Source organism: Alnus glutinosa, chromosome 2, assembly GCF_958979055.1.
Source record: "Alnus glutinosa chromosome 2, dhAlnGlut1.1, whole genome shotgun sequence".
Lineage (NCBI taxonomy): Eukaryota > Viridiplantae > Streptophyta > Magnoliopsida > Fagales > Betulaceae > Alnus > Alnus glutinosa.
Window position 1 is genome coordinate 36,300,648 of NC_084887.1, and position 9,095 is coordinate 36,309,742.

Genomic DNA, 9,095 nt, shown 5'->3' on the forward strand with positions numbered 1-9,095 from the left:
TACATGCGTCATCAAACCTAGCAGATGTCTGCATGCATGGCCATTTTTTTATTTCTCGGATAAAAATATAATTCGTATATATAAATGCTAAAAGGAAATGAAAAATGTATTTCAAATCACGTGCGTGGCGAGGAGTAGAATGTACTAATGTGTGTGTGTGGAAGGAAATATTCATCTAATCATCATGAGTAAATAAGGGCTCCAATATCACATCAGGTTCTTTCCATCTTTATTTGTAAACTGACATCAGTAAATTGATCTTCAAAGCTGTCTGCCTACGGAAATTAATATGTTCACCTTTGTAAGTTTATGAATATATGGTTAATTAACACTTGCATATAACCCATCAATCATCGCAATATCTCATGCATGCACATGTTCTAAAATTGCTTGATACTTTTATTATTATTATTATTTTTATTTTTTTATGAATAAGCTAGTCGATGGATTTCATTCAAACTAAACCAAAATACAAATTAGACAAGAAACAGGGACCCAAAAAAAAAAAAAAAAAAAACCTGTCATCTGAACCCCTATCTGAATGACGTTAAATAAGATAAGAAAATATAAATACTTTTACGGTGATTTGATAATCCATATCTAGATCAATATCTAAACCGGTAGTCAAAAATTAGCTGACCCTTGAAGAAAAGTGTCTTAGCAATCTAGCAATTATAAAAATGACATTGACGCTAATTATTAACACTCTAAACTTGAATTAAAAGGCGAAAAAGAAGAATTTGTAATAATTAAAAAAAAAAAAAATTGTTGACTGAAGAAGAGCTAGCAGAGGTGACAATGTGACATTACGTCATTAATTACTGCTGTGCTTAATTAAGATAGACTCTAGCATTGATCAGCAATTAACTTTTCGTAGGTTATTTTATTTTTTATTTTATTTTAAATGCTGAGTTTTTATTATAACTCAAGAAAAAGCTGAAACTTGTTCATCAGTTACAATTTGCTGGAGAGGAGGGCAATCCTCACTCCAGAAAATATCAGAATTTGATGACAATGCATATTTAGCCAAATAATAAGTAGCCTGATTTGCTGTCCTACAAACATGCTGAAGCCGTTCCATATTGTCCAAAGTCAATCAGCTGCTTGCTGCATGCATCTTTTTTTTTTTTTTTTTTTTTTTAATTGGGTTAAAAATTGCATGCAATATTGTTATGCCAAAGATTATAGCACTTATCGAAAAGGAAGAGAGGAACCAGCATGACTGAATTGAAAAAGAAAGACGTGTGTTTGTGAGTGTATTTCTTATATATATATATATATATATATATATATATAAACATAACATATATAAGTTAAATTAGCCTTTAATGATTTTTTTTTTAAAAAAAAAGATATGTATCTTTTTAGAAGTCAATAAACATTTGAAATATTACCAAAAAAAAAAAAAAAAAAGCGATAACGTTGATGTCTGTGAATAATAGTTTTATCCCGCGTGCCATGTAAGTGTAATTTAATTTTGTTGAAATGACATTTAAAATATTAATTAAATCAACAATTTATTAAGCTTAAATCTTTAGAATAAGTAATATGATATTAAAGTAAAAGTCTTGAGTTTAAACATTGATTCTACAATTTATATTTCAATTAAAACGTATTTTACTTGTTGTCTTCCTAGCTACATACTTAATTAGGCTTATAAAATAAATGGTAATTTATCAATGAATTCCGAAGCTTGCTAATTATGCCACATATCTTTCCTCATGTAATCTATATATATACATATAGACGTGCTTCAGCTTCACACTATACTTAAATGTTTCAAAACGAGTACTCTTCATTATGGCTGTTGAAGGCTAGGTTCCTTTAATTCGACATCTCTGGAATTAAAAGCTAACACAATCCAAGTTACTTCTTGTTCAATTCTGTTCTTTACTAAATGTTTACCTGCACATATATTTTTTTGGGGAAACTTACTCCCGGCCCCCTTAATCTATATACCAACAATATAGTTACAATGTTCCTATAATCCTTCAATTTAGTTAAGATTATACCCTACCAATTTATTATTGGGGTTACAAACTTGCAATGTCCTCCTTTTGCCCCCAAAATGACAAAATACATTGCATACAAAAACAAAAAGAAAATGACAAAAAATTCATGATAGACGAAGTGATACCTTTTTTTTTTTTTTTTCTACATTTTTTTTTAGGAATTTTTATCTTATGCGGAGTATTTTTGTCCTTTTAAGTTGTGAACCAAATTGAAAGATTGGGAACAAGGGTGCATGATAAATTGAGGGAATGTTTTTATTGCTTCTCGATCACCTTAATTATAAGTGCACCCGTTCTTCCTTGAAGGTCGTTCTCCACCACCACACACCACAATAAAACATTTAGAGTTTTTTCTAACACCAATTTCTTTCATTTAAAATGTGTTTAAAATAAGTTTATAAATCGAAATTGGTTGCAATTCATTGACCGAATTGGAGCCGGTTCAATCCCAATGGAGTGCACCTGCCTAGCAGGTAGACCCCATTGATGACTCTCTCAATTGGCTGGCCAAATGGCTGCTATTTGGACAATTAGTCGCAAGGAATCAATCCCAACCTGAATTTAATTAGAAGCAGAGGATTAAAAAAAAAAAAAAAAAAGGGTATGTTGATCGATCTATAAAAGGCCGAGGATGTTTTAGTAATATAAGCTCAACTACTTTGACCGAAAGGAGAATGACCAAAAAGCATGTGTATCATGTACCATGATGACAACCTAAAATCATGCATGAATTTTTCAAGGGACCATTCCATTCATATATATATATATATATATATATATATATATATATATATATGCATCGATTGCACAACAAAAATTTGTAGAGCAAATAAAAGTGAGTTCTAAACGGAACTCGAGGCACTAAAATTAAAGGACAAATGAATTAATGGATAATTAAACTAATGTGACAGAAAGAGTTTGTACAAAATTAGCGATTTTAATCAATAGGAGTACAAGGACCTTGCGGGGCCTGAATGGGTGGTGGCTCCATAACCTTTCCCATCTTTTTTCTTTTTTCTTTTTTCTTTTTTTTTTTTTTAATAAAGTGAATAGAAAGTAAATAGAAATTGTGCCATTACTACTCAATAAATAAATTTATATTTTTCCACAAATAATTAAAAGAAGATCTCTGATGGGCTACATTAATTAATTATAAATAGCGGAAGGGTAATGAATTCTCTCTTTTGAGAGTTCTTTTGAAGTTTCTAAATCTTAAGAACCTACCGGACAACATCCATAATGTAGCTAATAACAAACATCATGGTTCGTTGTCAAATGGGTGGCTTCTCATCATTGTTTTGAAAGTGTTCTCACTTCTTTTTCTTTCATTTCCTTTATAAGAATTAGGAGTGCGAAAGAACTTCCTTAGTCCCCTCTATCTTTTCCTTTATTGTTATAAAAAAAAAAACAAAAAAACAAAAAAAAAAACTTAACATTATGGTTTAGAAAATAAAATTTAATGAGATCGATCTACAAGTTAACAAGAAATATTGACTAATTATGTTTCTATTTGTAGTGGTAGTCAAAAGATCATCTTTTTTTTTTTTTTTGAACAAATAGCATGTGCTATTTAACTTCTAGATGCCCAAAGGCTACATCATGAGCAATGAGGGACATACCCCCCACACACTCTTAAGTCAGAAGGATCTGTCTTAAAAAAATAATTACATATGTAGAATCTCAAATTTCACTAAAATTACAATCAGCCGCCTAACAAAGAAAATTCTAGTAAAACTTGAGCTACACATAAGCAACTGTACCTAGAAACAAGAGAATACACAAACACATCTAGCAGAAAATACAATCCAAAAACGTCAGAGGGGAACACTGTCTTCGCCGGAGACCGGCACGTGTACAACACGCGCCTCCCCCGAAACCGCCAGCCATCAGATCAGCCACCCAGTGCTCGACCGCCGCCTTTGCACAGCGAAAAAACGCCAAAACGAGACCTCCACGCGCCGGTTGAAGAGAAAACTTCACTGACGCTTGACAATCACGCGCCGGTCACCGATGATCCCGACAGCCAGAACAAATAGCGGCGGAGCAAGAAGACGCCGGTGAACCCATTTGAGCGGCGCATGTCTCTAGAAAGTCGATGGAAAAACGTAGATCTAGCATCAAAAGTTGAAACAATTTAGGCACAAATACGCTCTACCGGCAAGACAAAACGAAAACAATAACACCCTGCCGGACGCCTCAGGAAGGACCTCCTGCCAGAGAACGAGAAGAACAGAAAAGAAAACAAACACAAATAACACAAACTCCAGAGCTCAGAGGACTCGGAGAACAAAACTCCACAGCCTAAACGACTGGGAGAAAGACTACCATCCCCATGGTACACACCATGGAGGAAGCAAAAAATTTCACCGGGGAAGAAGCCTCCCTTCCCGGTGATCAACAGACTGATCTTTTTGTCTTGCAGACAGAGAGAGTGAGAGGAGAGAGAGAGAGAGAGGAACATCAAAAGATCATCTTATGAAAGATGGAGTATTAATTAGATAAGGTTTGGTTGATTGATTGGTTCTTATCCACACAAAAGAAAGTCAAGAAAGGACAGATTGCCATTATTGACCCTGCTTCTTGGTTTAGACTAAAGCTACTTATAAACCTTGTTAATCAATTTTTATTTTTTAATTTAAAAGGCAAGAGGAAGAGAATAATTGTGACTATTTTATTTGAGCGTAATCATAGTAGCACATATTCGTTGAGAGCCGTACAACAAGAGTTTAGACGATTGGAACAATAGGCGCTTCCTTTCGACTGAGTCATAGCCCGATTCAGTCCCCTCAGAATATCAATAAAACTCAAAACTGCTCATACTAATAAAATTAAAGATTCTTATTTTGAGATTCGAATTGTTAATCAAACTTATTAACTATATATCATCATCACCATAATCAGACTATACCTAAAAAGTCTTCTTCCTAAACTTCTCCACCCATAATTCTATACATATTTCATATTTGACACACTACCAAAAGTTAGATGAAAGCGATACTAATTTTGGAAACCTGATTCTGGCTCTCGTCAAGCCGCTTTTCGAACTTTAAGCCACCACTTATTACAAGGCGCGCGCGTGTCTTTTATTTTAGACCCAAATCATTTGTAAGCCTTAATTTTATTTATTTTATTTATTTTTTTATTTTTTTATTTTTTGAAGGGAACAAATGACCATGCTAGTCAACCTAAAAAGAATAAATATAACATGCCCTAATATATATATTTGTAACTTTTTAACTAATAAATTAGCTATGACTTTTTAAGAGTTAATCCCCTGTTTCGTCAAAATATTTTTATAACAAGGCAAGAATATAGATTTAAAAAATAAAAAATAAATAAATTGTGTTTTAAAAAGTATATTGTATCTTAAGTTATTTGTTAATTAAACGGGCGTTGATACAGTGAGATATAGGTGTGGATATATATAATTAAACTAGGAAACCTCTATAATCTTCATTATAGTAAGCATTTGTAGGCATTTATAAATTAGGTATAGCTGCAGAGGGTCTTTGCCCTACTGAGAAACATTTTTGTTGTCTTTCTGAAAGGAGAGAAAAGTGGGAAGATGCCTTTGGGATCAGTACTGGCTAGCAGCAAGGAATTGAAGTAGCACAGCTTAATTAGTTGTTAAGCAACAACATGTGAACACAACGGTAACCTCAATTTAGATCCATGGCCACTAGGGCTGCAACATTTTGATACGTTCATAAGATTCAACTCCAACCACATGATCCTTTTGTGGTTGAGAAGAGATCCAGCTCATGTGTTTCGATTATAGACAAAAAGTAACCAGACAACCACTCTATTACGAATCAATGCTGCCTCTTTTGTAAAATTTGATCATTTTTGTACATTACACCCCTAAAACAAATTAAATTTTGTAAAATATATGTTGCAACTATAAGGTTTTATATATAAAGCCGATCAGAATTCCCTACAATTGCCGGGCAAATAGTTGTGAGGGACTTCAATGAAACCCACGTGTTCGAACAAGTTCCCAAGTGTTCAAATGCTTGTTCGTTCGAACAATGCTCTTTATTAAAAAGCTCTCATAATTGCAGTCGAACAACTGTAATCTAAGCGGAAGACTCGGCAAATAATTATAATCCCGATCACCATGAAACACGTCTGGCGAAGAAGATGCACGACTTTTGTGCCATCAAGTGACCACTGGCAAAGTCTCGTGCGTGCAAGGCATGGAACTGATGCATGGCCAAAAAAGTTTGCGTGTAATGGCACAGCGAAAAGGATAAATATTTGGTACTTTTCTAATGGAAAAGATGAATAAGAGGAATGTTATATATTATATTTTTATTTTATAATGTTGATGTGGCATTTTTAATAAATTTTTGAATTTTCTTTTTAATAATGATTGGTAAGAACTATGTACCTTATTTGTATTGCAGAATAATTCTAAGATAAAATATATTTTTTAAAAAAAATCTAGTATTATTTAAAGAAAATGTTATATACAACACTTTTATTTCACTATACTGATTGGTAAACATTTTTTTTTGAGAAGTAACTTTTTTTTTTCAATAATAATAAAATGTGATTGATGTGATTTAAAGCGGAAAGAAATTTGAAATTTTTTGTATGAAAATGTGAAAAAAAAAAAATTATGTTTTGTAGTAATTTTTTTTATCTGAATAGTAATAAAAAATTATTGATGTGATATAAAAAGTGAAATAAAAAATGTGAGTGTATACAAATAGCATATCTCTATTTTGAAATCTATATTAAATTGAAAAATGATTTTTGCGTACACATTACACATTGTACACACACTCACAATAGATGAGACTCATCTCACATGGGTCCCACATGCATAAGTCTCATGAGTGTGTGTACAATGTATGTGTGTAAATAATACAAATCTACGAAATTAAGAAAATGATTTTTGCACACACTGCACACACTCGAAATAGTCATGGACAATGTTTATACAAAGTGTGTATGCAAATACGGCAACCCACGTAGAGGAGAGAGAACGTCTGAAAGGTTTTAGAGACAGGGAGAGAAAATCTTGAGCTTTGCTCGCCGGGGGGAGGCTTCACGTCTCCCCCTCTTGGTGCTAGTCTTCCCCCTAGCCCTCAAGGACTAGGGTGGCTTTTATCATCTCACTGGTCTCCAGTGGTGGATGGTTTTGTTCTCCCAATCCTAGGGTTGTGAAGCTTTTAGTCCCTCCCAATGCTTGATCCAATGAGGTTGGTGTTTTTATGTTGTTTTGGTGCAAACAGAAGGATTTTCAGGCTTTAGCCTGTGGGAATGGCTGATGTCGGTGAGTCTCTAGTGGAGTTGTTTTTATTGCTAGATCTTTAAACCTCGGCTGAGTGTTTGTTGACAGGAGCTTTTCTTTAGTGGTTGCCGACCTCCTCCGGTCACGGTAGTCACTCAACGAGGCTATGTGGCTCGTTCTTGCACGGAGCGTGGCCAGCATGCGCTAGGGAGTGTCCTCCCTAGGCTAGCGCGTGAGGGTCACAGCTTGCATATTCGACCTCGTTTAGTGTCGTTGTGGGCTTCTGCCTTCTGGAGGTCGTTTGATGCTAGAAGGGTTCCTGGAGTAGGAGCATGCTCTACATGCGTTGAGCTCCGGCAACGATTCTCCCGGTCCTGGATTTCTGATGTTTTCTATTTGTATTTGTACATTCTTTTATCTTTGTTCACAGTCTACCTTTTGGTAGCTACTTTAAGCCAGGATCTTTTCTGACTGTTGATGGAGTTTCTTCATCTCTATTCACTACTTTGGCATACGGGCACTAATGTAACCTTTGGGCAATTTCTCACCTTCTATGTTCTTGTATTTGTTCTGGCTTTGGCCTTGTTGTAATCCCCTTCGGGGTTTCTTTTTCAGCAATGAAGATTCTAAAGATTATTAAAAAAAAAGAAAGAAAATTATACTTTATCCCCCTGATGTATCCACCTATTGGCAATTTGACCTTCAATGTTTAATTTTTGGTAGATGACCCCCCTAATCTTAGCTACGTGTGTCAATGTGGACCTTCCGTCCATTTACCAGTCATTTTAGACGGAAAATAGGTCACGTGCAACGTTTAAGCACATTTCGTTCCAAAATTTCCCCGATTAAACTGTGTCGTTTCAAAACCACTTTTTCCCAACACGTACACCGAAGCTCTCCTTCTTCACTGGACGCTCACCAGCATGGGCCTCTTCGCCGACGCATACGACCTGTTCTGTATCCCTCCGATCATGGCACTCATTGAGCATCTGTACTACGAGAATGAGCTCGAATCCATCTTGTGGAAGCTACAAAAGATAGAAAAGGAAAGAAGACACTAGAAGAAGTGGAAAGTGGACATTGTGTACGTGGACTAAGAAAGTGATTAATACATGTGTGGACTTAACAGCTTTGACAGCTTGGAGGCCCACAAATCACGGACTAAGCTGCCTCCACTTGCCTGAACAACAACCAATTAAACGACAACCAATCAAACAAAAAAACCAGTTGTTGTTGCTATTCCTGTAAATTGAGAGAAAACTAGATGAATTGATGATGATGATATGAAAGGCTCTGCCTTTGTCTCTGAGCTTTTCATGTAGCACGCTCTCAAGCAACAAAAACAACAGTATATCCCATCTGCTTATATAGAAAATTAATTTGGAAATATTTCTTTAATATTTATGTTCCTATAGTTGCTGAGATTCACTATAATGCCTTATTTATAGTAAAATCGTATCGTTTTAGCTCGTAAGGCATCCTTAAACGCTACCATGCCTCTCTTACTACCATTACTCAGCTTCTTCTTCTTCATAGCTCTCGTTCCCGTTCCCATCCCCGTTGTTGTCGCTGTTCCTGTACTTGTATTTGAAGAAAGACGAGGAGGAAAACATTGATGGTGATGGTCTTCTCTGTGCGATGGTGAGTGGTCCCCTCAAGAACATTCTGAGAAGTAAGATACCGACATGTGGAAAACCGGCTGCCGCTGGTGCATTTGCTCTCGTCACATTCAATATAAACGCACCAGCTGAGAAGCGGAGAGCAGTACCTAAAACCAAAGCTAAAGGCAGTGATTGTGAGTGTATTGTGAACATAGTAGCTACAACACTCATCAGACGATGACC